Here is a 21,912-nt window from a genome sequence, read left to right as displayed (position 1 = left end):
TTGAAATGTTGAGCAAATTTTTAATAATATAGTAAAGCAAAGTTTTCTGTCATAATATTAATATTGAAAAAGGGGGAACCCTCAAAAATTACCAGGGAAATATATACATTGGTTCCTCTTAAAGAAGATAGGGAATTGTCAAACAACTGAGTCAGACAACGGTTTAGTTTAGTTCGTGACCGTTTGCTGTGGTAAAGTGCATATGGAAAGAAAGTAATGGAGAACAGTTGCTGACTCTGGTAAATTCTTTCTATATATTCCCATTAATTTATCCCTCTCTCTTTTTTATTTCTTTTTTGTCAGTTTGAATGTCTTCAGACGTGAATAGCTATTCCATGGATTGCAAGTAACAGCACCTTTGGATTGCAAGTAACAGCACTTTCACCAAAGGCAGAATTTGTATGTATTGTAATTTAGAAAAAAGACAATGTAGCTCCCTAGTGTAAATTGCCATGACTGCCATGGTTATACTTCTTAGAGTTGCGGGCAAATAATATTGAGATTATTATGAAATCACTGTTTTGGCCTTATTGAGTTAGTTTTTTCTGAAAAGATTTCAAATTGAACTTATTATTTAAAATCTCACAAAAGTATTTAGTGTGCAGTAACTGCTACAGTGATGCTGAGCTTAAAGGAAAACAAATTTGGGCATTGTAAACGTATGGATATATAATGTTCAACCTTTATCAAAATTAAAGATCCAGAAGACTAAAATGCAAATTATGTATATAGATAGTCTTGATGACTCTACCATGAAATAAACACTGCCTTAGAGATCACTATCATGTTTCCTTCAGCTTCAAAGCAAGTTGATATGATGTGTTACACTGTCTGCCTTCTACAGGCAGCAATAGGAAATGCAGATATTTTATACTAGTAGGGCTTCCCAAAGAAAAAATGAGAAGATACCAGACGATTAACAGCCATCTCCCCTGTAATCCCAGCACTTTGGGAGGCTGAGGTGGGCAGATCACTTGCGATCAGGAGTTTGAGACCAGACTGGCCAACATGGTGAAACCCCATATCTACTAAAAATACAAAAATTAGCCGGGCGTGGTGGCATGCACCTGTAATCCCAGCTACTCAGGAAGCTGAGGCATGAGAGTCACTTGAACTCCGGAGCTGGAGGTTGCAGTGAGCCAAAATCATGTGACTGCTCTCCAGCATGGGCAACAGAGTGAGGACCTGTCTGTATTAGTTAGGGTTCTCTAGAGGGACAGAGCTAATAAGACATATATATACACACACATATATATACGGGAGTTTATTAAGTAGTACTAACTCACATGATCACAAGGTCCCCCAATAGGCTGTCTGCAAGCTGAGGAGCAAGGAAACCAGTCCAAGTCCCAAAGCTGAAGAACTTGGAGTTTGATGTTCGAGGGCAGGAAGCATCCAGCACAGGAGAAAGATGTAGGCTGGGAGGCTAGGCCAGTCCTGTCTTTTCATGTTTTTCTGCCTGCTATATATTCTGGCTGTGCTAGCCGCTGAATAGATGGTGCCCAGCCAGATTAAGGGTGGGTCTGCTTTTCCTCGCCCACTGACTCAAATGTTAACTTCCTTTGGTAATACCCTCAAAAACCCAGGATCAATACTTCGCATCCTTCAATCCAATCAGGTTGACACTCAGTATTAACCATCACAAGTCTACCTCTTGTCAACTTGAACCCATACACAATCTCCTGAGATCATACATAATCTTCAAATAAGGACAATAGTAAGGTCATAATTACGCCTAACATTATACAACTGTCCTTTGTACAACTGGAAATGTATCAATCCCCAACCCAAATGCTATCACATAAAGTTAACAATACTTAGATGCTAATATTAAGTCAGCAATTCTTATGTCACATGACAAAGAGAAAAGGAAATAAATTGAAGATATTTTCCTGGTATAAGTATATACATGTACAAACATGTTTTTAATAAAATAAGGAGGAAATACTCATGACAATTACAGTCCTTGTTTCTGCAACTGGTCATGTGATCGTAGCTGGTATTGATGACTGCCTTCTTCTACGACCCATTCTGTATATCCCCTTTGCCTTCGGCAAGCACCTCAGCAGGTTGTGGTCTTTTCCCTGGTGGGGTGACCCAAACCTTCATTCCTGAAGGGTCTGGGGCCATTTGTTGTAGTCCTGCCTGGATTGGGCTGTTGTAGTTTCCCATTGATCTCAATCACAGGGCATGGTAATACCAAGAGATGCCCTAATGGATGTCCTGTATTCCATGCATACTGTTCTTTACCTCTGCTGTGGAGTAGTAGACTGATTTCATCTTGATAGTCGGGATCAGTTGCCCCAGCCAACACTCTAACTCCCTTCTTAGCCTGTTGACTTAAAGGTAGGAGGAGCCCAAAATGTCCAGATGGCAATTGTAACTTTCCAGTTTAATAGAATCATTATTGTGTTTCCTGGTAGCAGTATTCCTCCCCCTGGAACTAAGACCTTTAGGCCAGCAGGATGTAATGTCATGGGAACAGGAAGCAAAAATTTTGCTAGTGGATCAGTAGGGGTGATAGTGAGTGGTGCCCCTTCCACTTCCACTTCCACCCTTTGATTCCTGGACCTGTGAATCCTGGCTATGGGAGAAACAGTACCACATATTGGATACTGATTCAGAGCATACACAGCCTTCTGGAGAACTTTACCCCAGCCCTGCAAGGTATTGTCACCTAGTTGATGTTGTGATTGTGACTTCAAAAGGCCATTCCACCATTCTATCAATCCAGCTGCTTCAGGATGATGGGGAACATGGTAAGACCAGTGAATTACAGGAGCATGAGCCCACTGCCACACTTCTTTAGCTGTAAAGTGAGTGCCTTGGTCAGAGGCAATGCTGTGTAGAACACCATGATGGTGGATAAGGCATTCTGTGAGTCCATGGATGGTAGTCTTGGCAGAAGCATTCCATGCAGGATAGGCAAACCCATATCCAGAGTAAGGATCTATTCCAGTGAGGACAAACTTCTGCCATTTCCATGATGGAAGAGGTCCAAAAATCAACCTGCCACCAGGTAGCTGACTGATCACCCTGAGGAATGGTGTCATATCGAGGGCTCAGTGTTGGTCTCTGCTGCTAGCAAATTGGGCACTCAGCAGTGGCCATAGCCAGGTCAGCCTTGGTGAGTGGAAGTCCATGTTGCTGAGCCCATGCTTAACCTCCATCCCTGTCACCATGGCCACTTTGTTCATGGGCCCATTGGACAATGACAGAGGTGGCTGGGGAAAGTGGCTGAGTGGTGTTCACAGAACGGGTCATTCTATCCACTTAATTATTAAAGTCCTCCTCTGCTGAGGTCACCCATTGGTGAGCACGCACATGGGATAGAAATACCTTAACAGTTTTTGACCACTCAGAGAAGTCCATACACATACCTCTTCCCCAAATTTCTTTGTCACCGATATTCCAATCATGCTTCTTCCAAGTCCCTGGTGATCCAGCCAAACCATTGGCTACAGCCCATGAATCAGCATATAATCGCACATCTGGTCCTTTTTCCTTAATGCAAAGTACACAGTCAGGCGCACTGCTCAAAGTTCTAGCCACTGGGAAGATTTCCCTTCACCGCTGTCCTTCAGGGATGTCCTAGAAAGGGGTTGTAATGCTACAGCTGTCCCCTTTTGGGTGGTGCCTGTATATCATGCAGAACCATCTGTGAACCAGGCCCTAGTCTTCTCTTCCTCTGTCAACTGATCATAGGGGACTCCCCATAAGGTCATTGGTGCAGGCTCGGGGAGAGAAGGCAGGGTGGCAGGAGTGGAGACCATGAACATTTGAGCCACTTCCTTATGTAACTTACTTGTGCCTTCAGGACCTGCTTGAGCCTGATCACATATATACCACTTCCATTTGATGATGGAATGCTGCTGTGCATGACTCACGTTATGGCTAGATGGGTCAGAAAGCACCCAGTTCATGGTGGACAGTTCAGGTCACATGGTGACTTGATCATCCATAGTCAAACATTTAGTTTCCACCAAAGCCCAGTAACAGGCCAAGAGCTGTGTCTCAAAAAGAGAGTATTATCTGCAGAAGAGAGCATGGCCTTGCTCCAAAATCCTAGAGGCCTCTGCTGTAATTCACCTGTGGGGCCTGCCAAAGGCTCCAAACAGCATCCCTATCTGCCACTGACACCTCAAGCACCATTGGATCTTCTGGGTTATATGGCCTAAGTGGCAGAGCAGCTTGCACAGCAGCCTGGACCTGTTGCAGAGCCTTCTCGTTTTCTGGACCCCACTCAAAACTGGCAGCATTTCGGGTCACTCAATAAATGGGTTGGAGTAACACACCCAAGAGAGGAATGTGTTGCTTCCAAAATCCAAATAGGCCCGCTGGGCATTGTGCCTCTTTCTTGGTTGTAGGAGGGGCCAAATGCAGCAATTTATCCTTCACCTTAGAAAGAATATCTCGACAGGCCCCACACCACTGGACCCCTAGAAATTTTACTGAGGTAGAAGATCCCTGAATTTTAGTTGGATTTTTTTCCCATCCTCTGGGCACACAAATGTCTCACCAATAACTCCAGCATGTTTACTATTTCTTGCTCACTGGATCCAATCAGCATAATGTCATCAACGTAATGGACCAGTGTGATATCTTGTGGAAGTGAAAAGCGATCAAGGTCTCTCTGAATAAGATTATGACACAAAGCTGGAGAGTTGATATACTCCTGAGGTAAGACAGTAAAGGTATATTGAAGGCAAATTGCTTCTGGTGGGCTTTATGGGCAGGAATGGAGAAAAAGCCATTTGCCAAGTTACTGGCTGCATACCAGGTACCAGGAGATGTGTTAATTTGCTCAAGCAATGAAACCACATCTGGTACAGCAGCTGCAACTGGAGTCACCACTTGGTTAAGCTTGTGATAATTCACCGTCATTCTCCAAGATCCGTGTGTCTTCTGCACAGGCCAAATGGGAGAGTTGAATGGGGATGTGGTGAGAATCACCACCCCTGCATCTTTCAAGTCCTTTACGGTGACACTAATCGCCAGGATGCGATGTTGTTTTTGATTTACTATTTTTCTAGGTACAGGTAGCCCTAATGGCTTCCATTTGGCGTTTCCCACCATAATAGCCCTCACTCTACCAGTCAGGGAGCCAGTGTGGGTGTTCTGCCAGCTGCTAAGTATGTCTATGCCAATTATGCATTCTGGCGCTGGCAAAATGACCACAGGATGAGTCCAGGGACCCACTGGACCCACTGTAAGTCAGACCTGAGCTAAAACTCCATTAATTACCTGACCCCCATAAGCCTCTACTTTAACTGGAGGACTACAGTGACATTTTGGGTCCCCTGGAATCAACATCAGCTCAGAGCCAGTGTCCAGTAGTCCCCAAAATGCCTGATTATTTTCCTTTCCAGAATGCACAGGTACTCTGGTAAAAGGCTGGAGGTCTCCATGGGGAAGGATGAGAGAAAGATTAACAGCATAAATTGTCAGTAGTGTAGTGGGATTCTTCCTCAAGAGGACCCAACCTCCCCTTCATTCAAGGGATTCTGGGTCTGTAACTGGCCCAAGTCTGGAAATTGATTGAGGGGCTGTGATTCTCTGTTTTTATCATTCAAATTAGTCTTTTGTCCATTCAACATAGAAGTGTTCTGCTTATATAAATTAAGTAGGAATGCAATAGGCTTCCTATCAATTTCACTTCTAGGAACGCCTAGATTAATTAGCCAATGCCAGACTTCTACAGGAGTCAGGCTATTCTGATTGCTACTTTGCCTCTGCTGTTTGTTACAGTAGCTTGCCTTTGATGGTTGAGTGCCGCCACTTGGCCCTTGCCACCTCGGGATTTAATTATTCCCATTGTATTTAAATTTTGTATTTGAGTGACTGTGGTTCCTACTGTTAGATCTGACATACAGAGAAGAGCAATTACAGGGCTCTTCAAAGTTGCAGTTGCTGCCCTCAAAAATCTGTTTCACAAAGCATTGTTCAAGGGTATAGCTTCTGGACCCTCCCAGCTGGGATGAGTAGGTCTAAAGTGACTAATCCACTCCACCATCCCAATCTCCCTAAGCCTTTGGATCCCTTCCTCTATATTAAACCAAGGGAGATCAGGCATTTCCAACTCACTCACAGTGGGTCGTCTTTTAATCCGTATTTCAGGTAACTAAGCAAATAAACTATTTTAGCCTTTTTTTTTTAACTCCACAAGCTGCAACATTAAATGCAGAATCCCTACTTAGTGAGCCCAGATCAATAAATTCAGCCTGATCCAACTCTATGTTCCTTTGACCATTATCTCACACCCTTAATATCCATTCCCATGCCAGTTTTCCAGATTTCTGCGTATATAAATTAGAAAACTCAAGCAGTTCTTTTCGAGTGTACTGTACCTCCTCATGGGTCACACTGTGAACCTCACCTCTAGGACTTTAGTTATAGGTCTAGAAACAAACAGGGGTGTTGGGGGTGGCTCCAGAAGAGAATCAACATTGTCTTGCCTGGCAGCTGCCTCAGGGGAGGCCATCACTGTTGCCTCAGGCACCGCAGGTTTTATCTCCTCAGACAAAGGTGGAAAGGATGATGGCAGTATGGGTCAGGGAGGGGATATTGCCACTACTGGGGATGGGGAAGCTGTTTCTTCTAGCAAAAAAGGTTCATCAGAATTTACAAGCTCAGTGTCCCCAGCTTCATCAAGGTCCTTCCACACATCCCCATTCCAAGTTGCAGGGTCCCACTCTTTTCCAATTAATGCCCTCACTTTAGCAGTAGACACCTGGTGAGGCTATGCCTGCACCTTTCTTTGGAAGTCAGCCACTTGCTTGATAAGAGCTGTGTCTGTTTTTCCACAATTTCAGCTCTTTCTCTACAGGAGATAAAACTCTCACTCAGGGCAATCTTAGCGGATTTGAGGCTCAGTATCTGCTTCTGAAGCCAGGAGTTAGAGTCTCTGAGTTCATAATTTTCTTTCATCACTGTCCAGTGATCTTAGGAGCAACCAACCAACTTCATTATGTTCATTGATTCTCCACATATAGTCAAAGGTATTATGTATAGAGTCACTAAACTTGTTTCTCATGAGTGGCAAATCAGGAGTGTCAAATGCATTTATTTTGTATAACTCTCTAAACAGTTCACACCAAAGACTATCAGTGTTTTCCATACTATTAGAAGTACAGTCCTTAGCATTTTTGGGTCTAATCATATTAAGCAGTCAACTGCAGAAACCCCAAAACCAACAAAAGAATTCCATCCTTAATATTCTGTTCCTCTAGAACCACTCCTGGTACCAAAATCTGTATTAGTCAGGGTTCTCTAGACGGACAGAACTAATAGGATGTGTATATGTGTGTGTGTGTGTATATATATATACACACACACACACATATATATATAATATGTATATAATATGTATGTATAATATGTATGTATAATATATATAATATATAATGTATATATAATGTATATATGTATATATTTATATATAATGTATATGTATGTATATAATGTATATAATGTATATATAATGTATATGTATGTATAATATATATGTATTATATATAATATGTATGTATAATATATATGTATATAATATGTATATAATATATACATATATGTATATATACACACACACACACATACATATATATATATATATAAAGGGGAGTTTATTAAGTAGTATTAACTCACACGATCACAAGGTCCCACAATAGGTTGCAAACTGAGGAGCAAGGAAGCCAGCCTGAGTCCGAAAGCTGAAGAACTTGGAGTCTGATGTTCGAGGGCAGGAAGCATCCCACACAGGAGAAAGATGTAGGCTGGGGGCTAGGCCAGTCTAGCCTTTTCACGTTTTTCTACCTGCTTTATATTCTGGCTGTGCTGGCAGCTGATTAGATGGTGCCCACCCAGATTAAGGATTTAAGCATTTCCCAGCCCACTGACTCAAATGTTAATCTCCTTTGGCAACACCCTCACAGAAAAACCCAGGATCAATACTTTGCATCCTTCAATCCAATCAAGTTGACACTCAGTATTAATCATCACTCTGTCTCAAACAACAACAACAACAACAACAACAACAACCACCACCACCTTAGCCATCTTGGCCTTAAGATTTGAATATTGCCTTTTTTATGGAGAAGGGAGTGAAGAAAGGGAATTGGGTGAGGATTATTCGAAAAATAGGGGTGGAAGAGGGCACGTTTTCCTGCCTGTGGAAATCCATAGATAACAAATTCATATTGTGGAAAGTTTATTTTTAAAAATACTTTGAAATTGGCTTCTAATGTATATCTGTAAACTCAAAGGTATTAACTTTGTTTTTATGTGTTTCTGAATTGATTTGCCACCTGCTTTGGGCCCAGGATACATGAGATTATTTGAGTCATCATTTGTCCAACAGGCTGCATTCTGAATTAGGGATTCAAGCTATTTTCTTGCCTCCCAGAGAAACATTTGAGATTTCATTCGCATCTTTCTTGTTACCAAAACAAAAATTTGAACTCAAAATCCTCTTGAGTGGTAAGGCTCTTTCAAATAAAAAGTATGACCATCATAATATTGTATATATACTAGCACACAATATGTATACCTAAACACATATGTAATTTTTAAGACTCATTATTTAAAACAAAATCTGAAATAATGTATCCCTCTAGATCTCTTTTGGAATCACTAACTATAGATCTCTTTCAATTATGGGTTACAGTGCCTGAATGTGCTGAACCCTCTTAGGAGAGCACAGTGGTAAACTCCTCTGAGTGTCACTGTTCCTGTTATTGATGTTGATGGCAGAGCCTTCTAATTCTAACCCCTGCTGAGCCTTTAGAAACCTGGTAGATTGTTAACATGATTAGCAGGAGTTCATGAACTCTGCTCTGTATAAATGCAAAATCCTAAACTTTGATATGGAATTGGCATTAAAAGGTTTTTCTTCATATTTAAAAACATTTTAATAGTTCAAATTTTAAAAGGACAAACTTATAGAAGCTTAATATTATAGTTTCTACTATATAAATATTGCATTTTCAAACATAATATACTAAGAGAATTGTTATAGAATTTTATCTGGCAATATGCTTATAATCCTCCCATCACCATTTACAAATAAATAACAGATATTTTTCTATACACTAATGGAAGCAATTTAGAAACTTTTTTTATTTATATAAAGGAAATGTATGGTAGCAACACACTGGAAATCAGTCATTTGGAAATGATTAGAACTGATAGTCCTTAAAGGGTATATTTATCACTCTTTAAATTAAGGAAGCATCCAAAGGAACAATGGTTACATTAGATTTACAGTTAAGATACTCAGTTGCATATGTTGTAGTTGTAAATCAAGTTTATTTTTAAGAGGTTATTTGGATATAGAGGCTAGAAAAATTTCCTGGTGCCACTTTAATTTTTCTCTGCTTGTTGGACATGAAGAGAGGGAGACAAAGACTCTCAGAAAGGGAAAGACGGGCTGGTGAAGGAAAAACTAAGGTGAGTGAGATGCTGAGTTCATTATTTCTAGTAAAAATTTCCCACCAACTGGAGAGCATTCACCTGTATACTTAAAGAACACTTGAATGAATAAATAAATAAATTCAAGTGCTCTTTAAGTATCCTCTAAATACAGAGCATTGTGGGAAGGTTCTATTTCTTTTCCAATTTTGCCATCAAGGAACAAGATTCCTTTTTCTGGGGGGAAAGGTGCACTGAATTATCAAAGGAGTGGTCATCTTTCTCTTCCTCCTTCCTTCTCTGTCTTTCTCTCTCTCTGCCCTGTTCCCATTGGTCTCTCTTTTAAGCTGAAGGAATATGTTCTGCCCTTATTCTAGCTATGGGCTAAGTCACAGGGCAAGACTACATGGGCCTAAAGAGTTCTTTCTGGGAAAGGGTGGCACTTTCTGGAGGGTCCTGGGGTTCTTTCTTTGTGTGGAAAGTTGAATTATCTTGACATCATTAACATTTATTGAGTATTTGGTGAACAGCTGGGGACATCAAAAGGAATAAGAGCCAATGCCTATCTTTTAGGAACTCATGATGTCAGTCTCATTTGTTCAGGGAGAAAAATACATAAACCAGTACTTGCAGTATATCTTTAAAGATGCCCCAATAGAGGTAAGGACTAATAATCCCACAGGTAGATATAAGTAATCTGTTGGGCAGTGAGGGAAAGCTTTACAGAGGAGTGACGTTGGAGCTTAATCTTGGAGTATGAAGGAGCTCACCAGGCAGGGAACAACATTTCATATAGAGAAAACAGAACGTGCAAAGAATCATGAAGAAACATGCTGTGCTTGGGGAGTGGCACATAACCTGTTGTGGTCAAACTGCAGGGTTTGAAATAAGGTCTATGAGTGCAGAGGGGGAAATTGCAAGAGATGAGGATGTTAAGGAACACTTCAGCAATGTAATGAAGAACGTTGTTTGGATTTGGATTTTTATTTTGAGAACCAGAGGGAACCCATCAGAGGTTATTAAAGTTAGTAAAAGAAAAAATATTAGATTTATGTTTTAGAAAGTTCACTTTGGTACAAAGATTGGCCGGAAAAAAGATCAGAAATGAAAGTTAGGAATCCAGGGAGGATATGATAAAAGCTTTGTATAAAACAGTCGCAGTAGGCCGGACATGGTGTCTCATGCCTGTAATCCCAGTACTTTGGGAGTCCAAGGTGGGAAGATTGTTTGAGCCCAGGAGTTTGAGACCAGCCTAGACATAGCAGGACTCCATCTCTACAAAAATTTTTTTTAAAAAAATTAGTTGGGCATGGTGGCTCACACCTGTAGTCCCAGCTACTTTGAAGGCTGAGGTGAGAGGATCCCTGGAGCCCAGGAGTTCGAGGTTATAGTGACCTATGATCGCCACTGCATTCCAGCCTGGGTGACAAAATGAGATCCAATCTCAAAAAAACAGAACAAAACAAAGAAACACAAACCAAAAAATCCCAAAAAACAGTGGCAGTAGGATTGGAAGATAGGTACAGATTAGAAAGAGATTCTAGAAGTACATTCAATAGCACTTGGTGATAGATTGGATTTGGTAGTTGAATTAGAAGAAATAATGAAGAATGACTTCAGAACTGCTTTGACTTTGGGAACTGGAAGATAGAGTATGGATGGTGGAAAGAGGTTTAGGAGGAATGGAGATAACTTTGATTTTAGAAATGATCACCAATCAGTTACTGATGGCCAGTTTGGCCTGTGGGTTTTAAAAGAGAGAATGGTTTAAAAAGGTACGTTTGGGAGTTGCAATCATTTAAGGGGTAGGAGAAGCCACAGAAATAAATAAACTTGTTAATCTAGAGCTTCTGAATGAGAAGAGAAAGCTCTAAGGAGTGAGCCCTGGGTAATAATCAGGGAGGGCACAGGAGAAGGAGGACTAGAATAGGGGTGTCCAGAAACCCAAAGGGCCAAGAGTTCCAAGGAGGGAACAGTCAGCAACATTGCTTGCTGTAGCAAACTGCTCTTGAAGTGCTCTTCCCCAGGCTGCCCGCCCAGAAGGGGTGCTCTCTTGGAGGCTAGGAAGAGAACACTTCCACTTGAGTAATGTTTCCTTCTCCCTCTGTCTTCCTCTTATTCTTTCTCCTACCCTTTTATTCTTTTTTTTTTTTTTTTAAATCATGATTCCTTTCTGCAATGAATTTTGGGTTCCTTCCATATCCTTAAAAAACACAGTACTTGCATTGCTAGTTCAAAAGTAACATGCTGAAACTTGAGCTAAGATTCATTTTGCTTTCAACACAGAATTTTTCTCTACAGATCCGGTTCAGACACGCTTCTCTGCTCTTAAAACTTGCTTTTCATAAGACAGTCCTCCAGAGCCCAAATCTCATTTTGAGGAGAGGATACACGACCTATACCAGGGCTCAGGCTGCATTGAAGTCTGTTCAGCCACTTGGAGTCTCTACTTAAATTCTGTATCATTGTTTCAGAGGCAATGCAAGCATAACAATCGTTAATTAAGAAGAGCCAGGTGGCTGGGTGTGGTGGCTCGTGCCTGTAATCCCTGCACTTTGGGAGGCCAAGGCAGGTGGTTCACCTGGGGTCAGGAGTTCAAGACCCGCCTGGCCAACATGATGAAACCCCGTCTCTACTAAAAATTAAAAAAAATCAGCTGGGCGTGGTGGCGCATGCCTATAATCCCAGCTACTCAGAACGCTGAGGCAGGAGAATCGCTTGAACCTGGGAGGTAGAGATTGCAGTGAGCCAAGATCGTGCCACTGCACTCCAGCCTGGGCAACAAGAGCAAAACTCCGCCTCAAAAAACAAACAAACAAACAAAAACAGAAAGACAAGAGCTAGTCGTTCTTCTTTTCTAATTCCCAGGTTCTCTGAAACTTCTTGTTATGAAAATAGTTCTTCATCAGATCAACAGGAAACTCAGTCTTTTGGGATTCAGACAAACATGAAGCCATCAGCCCTTATGGTTGAATATCCCACTTACACCGAGTATTGAGAAATTTTTCTATCCAATGTCACTGATCCATAGAAAATAAGTAATAAAGAAAAGGATCCAAACTTGTTTGTTTGTTTGTTTGTGGTTGCCCATGCTGGAGTGCAGTGGCATGATCATAGCTCACTGCACCCTCAACCTCCTGAGCTCAAGCAATCCTCCTGCCTCAGCCTCCCAAGTACCTAGGACTATAGGCACATGCCACCACGCCCTGCTAATTTAAAAAAACTTTTTGTAGAGATGGGGTCTTGCTATGTTGCCCAGGCTGGTCTTGAACTCCTAGCCTCAAGAAGTCCTGCAGTGTTGGACTCCTAAAGGGATGGGATTACAGGCATGAGCCACCATGCCTGGTCTCAGGATCCAAAGTTCTATCAGATGTGAAAAAAGTTGCAAAGAAGAAATCAAGACTAAAAATAAAAGAAGAAAAATGCTAACATATTTTTCAAGTACCTACCATGAACCAGACACCTGCTATGTATTTAATATTATTTTATTCAATCCTTAAACTCCATGAGATATCATTCCACCCATTTTGCCATTGCACTCCAGCCCGGGCAACAGAGCAAGACCCTGTCTCAAAAAATAAATAAATAGAAACAAAAATAAGTTAAAAAGTGGGGAAATAAAGTTAAGCTATAGAGTTTTTATTAGTTTTCTTTTCTTTTCTTTTGAGATGGAGTCTTGCTCTGTCACCCAGTCTGGAGTGCAGTGGCGTGATCTCGGCTCACTGCAACCTCTGCCGCCTGGTTCAAGAGATTCTCCTGCCTCAGCCTCCCGAGTAACTGGGATTACAGCTGCACACCACCACGCCTGGCTAATTTTTGTATTTTTAGTAGAGCTGGGGTTTCACCATTTTGGCCAGGCTGGTCTCGAACTCCTGACCTCAAGTGATCCACCCACCTCAGCCTCCCAAAGTGCTGGGATTACAGGCGTGAGCCACCGCACCTAGCCTATTAGTTTTCTTTTTGCTTGTCTGCTTGTTTATGCAAACACTGTTAAATTTTTATCAAACTAAAATAAATGGGTTTTAAGATAGTATTTGTAAACCTCATTGTAACCTCAAACCAAAAAACATACAATGGATACACAAAATATAAAAAGTAGGAGACCAAATCATATATTAGATAAATTACCCAAATCAAACAATGAATACATAATGGACTGAGATTCAAACCCTGACAATGACTCCAAGGCCTATGTTCTTATAATCAAAAAAAGAAGGTGACAGAGGAGAAAAAGAAAAATGGACAGGAGGAATAGCAGTATTTCTTGCTTTCTCAGCTTCTTTCTTGCCAGCTGTCAGAAAGTTTTCTTTCTGTTGCCCAAGAATCCCAACCAATTTGCTTTATATCTTCTCTTATGGATTCAGGCCGGAGTTTACCCTTGCCCACAATCTCCTCATCCTTCTTTGAGCCTACTGACTCAGAAGATTGTGGACATGTCTGGAAAAGAATTCCTCCAGGAAGAGTCAGGACGTGTGTCTTACCACACATTCCTGCTGTTTGCACAGCTGTATTTGTTGCTCTTAATGGTAGAGAAGGGAGGCACAAAGGACACTTAGTTTTAGAAAACTTTTCATGGTCTAGCTAGAAGAAATTAAACTAAGAGCCAGAGGTTTCCCACTGCTTTTTCTAGAGCCCAAGATTCTTTTATTTTTGAGTTCTCTGTCTTGTTAGTGAGGAAGCATTATAGCAACTATTATATAAATGCTACAATTTATTTTTGAAATTTGAGAGATGTGTCTCTCTAAATAAATTATTTTTCATTCTTCTTAGAAAATATTTAAAGTGTCTTTCTAAATGAAGTATTCGTGACTTTTCTTTGACCAGAACAGGGTCATTGTATTCAGTGACCACATCGCTCACCAATGCTAAACCATCCTCTTCTGCCTCCCCTAACAACTATGGATCTGTTTTTTTCAATTTAAAGGCAACTGTTCATGGAAATACTGCTATGAAGGAAAATATTGTGAGTCAATAAACTTTGGGCCAAGTCCAATCCTCAGATAATGAAGTCAGTAGTACTTGAGCAAGAAGAAATTTGCCCTGTGATAGTAATAAGTCTGTTATTTGTATGTCATAGACACAAATGGCTAAATGTATTTCAAAGTCTTGCTTGAAATTAAATGGATTTCCCTATGCATCCATAACTAATTTATTGGCTATTCATAAAACTATATTTGCTTAGATCCTAATTCCTAGTGAGTAGGATTTATTTAATAACTGAAATAGAGAAGAATATTTACCTGTAGTAAATATAGGGCCTCGTCAGTATTGCTTTGTGTTGCTTGAGCATTTATACCTTTTGGGCAAAAGTGGTAATACCTTACCTTAGATAACTCAAGGGACAAGCTGAATGATTAATAGTGAAAATATTGGACCATGTAATAAAGGGTTAATATTGCAATGATTAGGAAATTGTTAATATTCTCATGAAATATTACTGTAAAGGTAGGTACCTGTTTTACTGTGACTGTCTCTAAACTAAGTGGATCCCAAATCAGATTCTGTGAAGTATAAACTGTATTAAAAATTATATTTGAGCCAAAAGTCCCTTCTCCTTTCCACAGCAATTACAATTTTGATCAAATCAGTGCTAAACAATATTACTTTTTCTTCCTAGCTATGGTGGGTCTAGAAATAGTTTGTGACAGAAAAGTCTTTTTATAGCTTTGCTTTTAACATGCATTTACGTTTTAATGATACGTTCTCTGCCAGTAAAAATGTAATTGTAGTACACAGAAAATCAACATGTTTTAAGCTTTCTGAGTGTATTTAAACTGTCAACAGTGAGCTGTCTGACATACAACATTACTCTGTTTCCGCTGTTAATGGCTAGGTTGTTTTCTAAAGACAGTCTAATGACACAAGACTCCTAAATCCTGTTGGACCGTGTGAACTAAGAATGACCTGAGTGAATAGGGATGCTTTGGCCATCTGTCATTGACAGCCACATTGATCTGGAGATGGTGGCTGAGGGCACTGTGTACTGAGGGTATGGCAGTTTGCTGAGGTGATGATAACCATCACTGATACCTTTGTTATGTACTTGATTTCTCATTGTATCTTCCCCAGCTATGGAACCCTTGGGCAGTAAGTAACCTGGTTTAAAAAGTACACTTCTAGGTCAGAAGGTTACATCAGTTCTCATACATTATTCTCCTAGGTCACCATTTAGCATGTCTAAGTAAAGTTTCCCTCCCCACCCCCAGAAAAAGAGCTTTTTAAAAGTATTTATTTTGAAAAATTTCAAGCATACAGGAAGTTATATACACTACCTGGATTCGCCAGTTGTTACTATTTTGCCTTTGTCCATCTATGTATCTGTGAACCATTTCAGATAAAGTTGCAGATATGACTGACAGTTCACCCTTAAATACTTCAGCAAAGACGTTCTAAAAATAAGGCCGTTTTTCTATCTACCCACAATGACATTATTACAACTGAGAAAATTAACATAATTCCCAAATATCATCCAATAACCTATCCATATTCGGATTTCTCCATTTGTTCCCCAAGTATTTATAATTTTTTTTTCAAACTGGGATCCATTCATGGTTAAAGTTTTACATCTGACTGTTATGTCTCTTAAGTCAAAAGAGCTCCTTTTTTTAATCTTAAAAAGCCATGGCAAAAAGGAAGAGAAAAATATGGACCTCAGGCTCTATTATATGTAGAAATAGATAATTAAAGTATTTAAAACTTTTTTTTAGAGTCAGGGTCTCACTATTTTGACCAGGTTGGTGTCAAACTCTTGGCCTCAAGGGATTCTCCTGCCTCGACCTCCCAAAGTGTTGGGATTATAGGCATGAGCCACTATGCCCAGCCTAATTAAAGTGTTTTGTTCACACATGTGTTCCACCCCACCTAAATTCCAAAGCAATTTAGATTCTAGCTGATGAAATTCTCGCCACATTTAAATGTTGGAGTAAGGCCGTTTTGGCTACTTTTTTAAGGAGAGAATGATTTTTCTTTTTGAGGTATCTCTGTTTTTCAATCTTTGCATGGTAATGAGAAGTGAAACTCTTAAAATACTGCCTTAGATAGATATTTACATATTAGTGAGTAGTCAGGAAAAGTTGAATGGTCACATTGGAACAATGAATACATTACGAATATTATGAGAAGTCATAGTTGTGAATGACAGATCATCTCAAAAGTAGTATTTAGTTCTAAAAGTTGATACGTAGTGGGTTAAGTCACTGCGGTTTGATGTTGCATATAGTGGCAGCAGCTCATTTGGATTAATACAGTAAGCAAGTGATAACAAGTATAGGAGAATTAGAACATATGATAAACACAAATGTAATGAAATGCATTTTCTATATGTGAGAATGACTTTTTTTTTTTATATCTTCCTGTGGTCTCATAAAGATGTTTCTCATCGGCTAGCACTCCATGCTATTGTCTTATATAGTAAAAGGAGTCCCACAGAGTGCTATGTGTTTACATAGTGGGGACTTTGTAAATGTTAATCATTGATGATATCCAAGCCACCTTTCACCCTTTAATGTGATCTAAAGATCACAAAATAAGGCAGTAAGATTGAAAAATTATATAATGTATAAGGAAAACAAACACTAAAGGGACCCAAGAATATAATTTAATTTCTCAGTGGTTACAGTAATCTTCACCGAAATTTAAAACTGTTTCTACTTATTAGCTTTATTTCTTGATTATTTGTTTATTGTTTCTACATATGCACTTTAATTCAACACACATTTGTCATGAGTTTTGTATGTTTCAGGCCACTAGTGTAGAGTCATTTTATTTATTTATTTATTGGAGACAGCGTCTTATTCTGTTACCCAGGCTGGAGTGCAGTGGCAGCACAATCAGCTCACCGCAGCCTCAAATTCTCAGGCTCAAGCAGTCCTCTAGCCTCAGCCTCCCAAGTAGCTAGGATTACAGGTGTGAGCTACTGCACCCAGCTCAAGACATTATGTATTTTTTAAAATCTTCGTTTTTATTATGGAAAAATGAAAACATACACAAAAGCAGACAGAATAGTATAATGGATTCCTACGTATCCATCATTCGGCTTTGATAAATTATAACATTTTGTTGATCTTGTTTCATCTATCCTCCCCACTATTTGGAAGAGGTGCTGGAGGAGTATTTTAAAGCAAATCTCAGATATCATGACATTTACATATAAATACTTTGTTTTGAATAGAGGCATATTTGCAAAAGTTTCGATTTCTAAAACGTTTTTGACTAGCAATAGATTAGTAACCTTAAAATATTCAAACCCTATAGTTAGTGTTTTATTATTGATGAATATTCATTTAATAAAGATATTTGTTCCACAGCAAAACTGAATAGTTTGGAAAAGCATTATGTGCTTATCTGAGGTATAAAATGATGAAATGTTAATAAGTATTTTCATAAAACTTGAATTATGAAATCCTAATCAATATTGATTTGAATAACATAAGATATGGTTTTTGTGAGGGTATATGTGTATACACGTGTGTGTGTGAAGAGAAAATCATTAAATTATATGTATACCTACACATATATATGCAATGGGAAACATGGTCTGTATGTCTTTCAGTCACGCACTGCTTTCTGCAAAGTCTAGGAGCAATAATAATGCAGAATTCTTATGAAACTTATCACTTTATGATGGATTTGTAATCCAGAAGAAAAATAAAGAATGGTTTAATTGGAGGCAATGAGGAAAAGATGGAGAAGAAGAGGTTCAAGCAAGGTTCAGCCTTTAAGGGTGAAGGTAGAAGAGGATTGTATGAGGAGGGCTCTGTTTGTGCTTCTGTTGTGTTCTGGGACAGGCTCATGAACTGTTTTCTTGGGTTCCTGTGCTGTCATACTTTCATGCAAAGCCTATTTCTGATTTTGCATTGCTTCTTGAATTCTAGTATTTTTATTTTATAGTAGAATCATATATTAATACTATAGTGTCAAGCAGAAAAGGACATGAGAAAACACCTGATCCAACCAACTCTCTTATTTTAGATAAAGAAAGATGAGGCCTAAGTTTCAGTGACTTGCAAGCCTGTTAGGACTGTAATCCATGTTTCCTGATTGTTAACCAGGTGGTCTTCCTACTTCACTATGTAGCCTCTCCGTAGTTCAAGCTTCAGGCACATGAAGTAACTCTCTGTGCCTTCAAATGTGTAAAGGTTTCCTACTGCAAAGTGAGTAGAATAAACATTCTTCCTGGCCCAACTTTAGGGACAGAACATGCCTTCATTTCAAATAAAGATGTAGTTTACTTGTAGTAATGATATCTTTATTAATGTGAATACATTTCCAAATTTTTTAGAGAGACAGTTTGACTTTAAGAATGGTTTGAACAACCTGCAGTCTTGTGCAACACTGACTGTTGTGTGGATTAAGCAATTTATAAGTGAATTCAGCTAATCAGAATGGTGAGGGGATACACACACTCACACTCCAAATTCTATAATAGTGGTGTTAACTACTAGTAATTCTGTTTGCTTGGGAGAGTCAGAGAAGGCAGTGTTGTAATTCTGATATTTGAGCTTTGTATTTTTTAAAATTTTAGATAGGGTGGAGTATAGTGGTACAGTGGCAAGATCATGGCTTACCTCAGCGTCAACCTCCTATACTCCAGTGATCCTCCTACTTCAGCCTCCTGAGTAGCGGGGACCACCCCACCTGCCTAATTTAAAAATTTTTTTGTAGAGACAAGGTTTCACTTTGTTGCCCAGACTGGTTTCAAACTCCTGGCCTCTAGCAATCCTCCCAGTTTGGCCTCCCAAAGTGCTTGGATTACAGGTGTGAACCACCATGCCTGGCCAATTTGAGTTTTTTGAGAGAAATATCTTACTAGGGATATGTGCAGAAGAGTATTCCAGGGAGCGGCAACAGCATGTGCAGAGACATGGAGACATATTTTGTTCATAGAAGAGGGAATCCTTTGACCCCAAGAACCTCAGTTTGTGTTTGGGTCACTGCTGGAGTTTGGGTATGTTATAGATGGAGTGGGGTGTGTCTATCATGAAAACTCCTCATCCTAATCACATTTGCCTGCCCAGCTTTCTTTCCTCTACTAACTCAGTTCTGTGAAGGAGCAGAGTGATCTTGGCAACTCTTACTAACTTAGTCTCTCGCATCCTTTCAGTTCACCGTTGGATTCAATTCAGATCCATCTTCACTCTGTAGTACCTTTGTTCTCAATCTGCAGTGGTGGTTTTCATGTGTTATGAGTGGGACAAATAAGTTGTCTAAATAGAATTTTCTTAACCATTTTAAAAACGATTCTTAATTCTCAAACAATTCTCAAAAAAATGCCCAGTAAGATTATTACAGTTTTCAATGCTATTTACAAGTTACCATATGGTGTAGTGGTTAAGAGCATTGGAATCATATAGATTTCAGTTTGAAACTGTCTGTGCTGCTTAGTACGTCTGTGACTTCTTTTGGGAAACTTATTTAAACTCTCTGAGTCTCTGTTTCTTTTTTTTTTTGAGACGGAGTCTCGCTCTGTCGCCCAGGCTGGAGTGCAGTGGCCGGATCTCAGCTCACTGCAAGCTCCGCCTCCCGGGTTCACACCATTCTCCTGCCTCAGCCTCCAGAGTAGCTGGGACTACAGGCACCCGCCACCTCGCCCGGCTAGTTTTTTGTATTTTTTAGTAGAGACGGGGTTTCACCGGGTTAGCCAGGATGGTCTCGATCTCCTGACCTTGTGATCCAACCGTCTCGGCCTCCCAAAGTGCTGGGATTACAGGCTTGAGCCACCGCGCCCAGCTGAGTCTCTGTTTCTTCAAGTAAAGAATTCAGTTTAGTGACTGACATATTGTGAATACTCTTTCTCTCTCTCGGGGGAAAAGTGGCTTTCTTGATTATTTTGTTGGGATCTAAGTGAAGGATGAAGAAGGAGAAAAACTACATGACATGGTATTCATTTGCACTGGGGCTGTTCTGTAAGTGTTCTCTGAAGACATTTTCTTGTGCCTTTTCTGCTTTTTGGTGGAGTGTGTGAGCAGTTCAAGGTTAGGGACTATGTTTTTTTCTGTTTGTTTCCCTCTCTCCCTGTGGCAATTAGGACTGACTGCACAAATGGATAAGGCAAATAAATAAGTTTGCATTCAATCTTATCCAAAAGCCTGAGAAGTGATCACATAAATATTTTTGACTAGCTAATGTCCTGGACTTCCTAGGGCATCCTGGGTGTGATTCTGACCTTTGCTGTCTCGCTGGAACAGTCCTGATCTAGACCTAATCCCATGGCCGCAGCTGCCTTAGAATTCAACTATGTGCAAGTCCTGGGGCCTTGAGAATGACAATTGGATATGTTTGTGTGTTTCTACATCTGTATGCACATATGTATATGTATGTATATACACATACATAAATACATACATATTATATATATCCATACACATGCACACACTTAGAATTTCTTCGTATATGAGTTCAGCATTGCTGTTAGATTAGGGAGAAAATGCTGAAATGTTTGTCTTTTGTCTAAGCCATGGAGGCAGGGCTTTGTATCAATTAAAAGGATAGTTGGGCTCTCATGGAGGCAGCTAGCCCAAGGCTGGGGAGCACTGAGCCATGCATGGTGCCCTGCGCTGCCCAGACTAGCAAACAATACACTCAGCATGGCTAAAGGTGACCCCAAGAAACCAAAGAGCAAGATGTCTGCTTATGCCTTTTATGTGCAGATGTGCAGAGAAGAACATAAGAAGAAAAACCCAGAGGTCCCTGTCAATTTTGCAGAATTTTCCAAGAAGTGCTCTGAGAGGTGGAAGACAATGTCCGGGAAGGAGAAATCTAAATTTGGTGAAATAGCAAAGGTGGATAAAGTGTGCTATTATCAGGAAATGAAGGATTATGGACCAGCTAAGGGAGCTAAGAAGAAGAAGGATCTAATGCCTCCAAAAGGCCACCATCTAGATTCTTCCTGTTCTGTTCAGAATTAGGCCCCAAGATCAAATCCACAAACCCCACTATCTCTATTGGAGATGTGGCAAAAAAGCTGGGTGAGTGTCCGGAGCTGCATGCCCCGGCCATAGTGAATAATAATTAAGGATTAAACGTCTGAGCTATATTCATTCCCACCCCACACCTTCTCCCTATCTTTGCCTTTTTTCCCCTGTACTAATACCTCATTAAAGATGGCGCTCTTCCTGCTGCTTCTTCACTCACTTTTCCTGCGCCCGGGAAAATTGTTACTTAATAGCGCAAGCGCAACAAGACGTCCCACCGGAGAAACTGAAACTAACCTGGCCACGCCCTCGGCAATGAGATCTTTTCCGCCTTAGCCCAACCCCTTCCCTTCCAAGTGTATATAAGGCAGTGCATTACCGCCATTAAACGAGACTTGATCAGAGCACTGTCTTGTTTCCATTTGTTGTGTCTCTTGTTCCCCAAATTCCCACCCCCTCCTCCAGGGCCTACACTGACTATCCCGCTGGCCGGGATAGGTGAGATGTGGAATAACTTAAATGACAGTGAAAAGCAGCCTTACATCACTAAGGCGGCAAAGCTGAAGGAGAAGTAGGAGAAGGATGTTGCTGACTG

At 40.2% G+C, this 21,912-nt stretch overlaps 2 long non-coding RNA genes across 4 annotated transcripts in view; one reads left to right on the top strand and one right to left on the bottom strand.

The window, feature by feature from the left end:
• Window positions 1-2,006, top strand: part of LOC139362825 (uncharacterized) — an 82,224-nt gene extending 80,218 nt beyond the window's left edge. Inside the window, exon 4 of the long non-coding RNA XR_011622256.1 lies at window positions 304-2,006. This is a non-coding gene — a long non-coding RNA (uncharacterized lncRNA). The remainder of the gene's footprint in view (window positions 1-303) is intronic.
• The window catches only part of LOC105475743 (uncharacterized), a 75,027-nt gene extending 53,400 nt beyond the window's left edge, over window positions 1-21,627 (bottom strand). For 2 of the 3 annotated variants that reach the window (XR_011622255.1, XR_003016594.2), the window contains exon 1: window positions 21,497-21,626. This is a non-coding gene — a long non-coding RNA (uncharacterized lncRNA). Of the gene's footprint in view, window positions 1-21,496 lie in introns of all 3 variants that reach the window. The other variant, XR_011622254.1, reaches the window with a different exon arrangement.
• Between the last annotated feature and the right edge of the window lie 285 nt (window positions 21,628-21,912).

This window comes from Macaca nemestrina, chromosome 4 (assembly GCF_043159975.1).
Source record: "Macaca nemestrina isolate mMacNem1 chromosome 4, mMacNem.hap1, whole genome shotgun sequence".
Lineage (NCBI taxonomy): Eukaryota > Metazoa > Chordata > Mammalia > Primates > Cercopithecidae > Macaca > Macaca nemestrina.
Note: the sequence above shows the minus strand (reverse complement) of the source record. Positions and strands in the feature narration are given on the sequence as shown.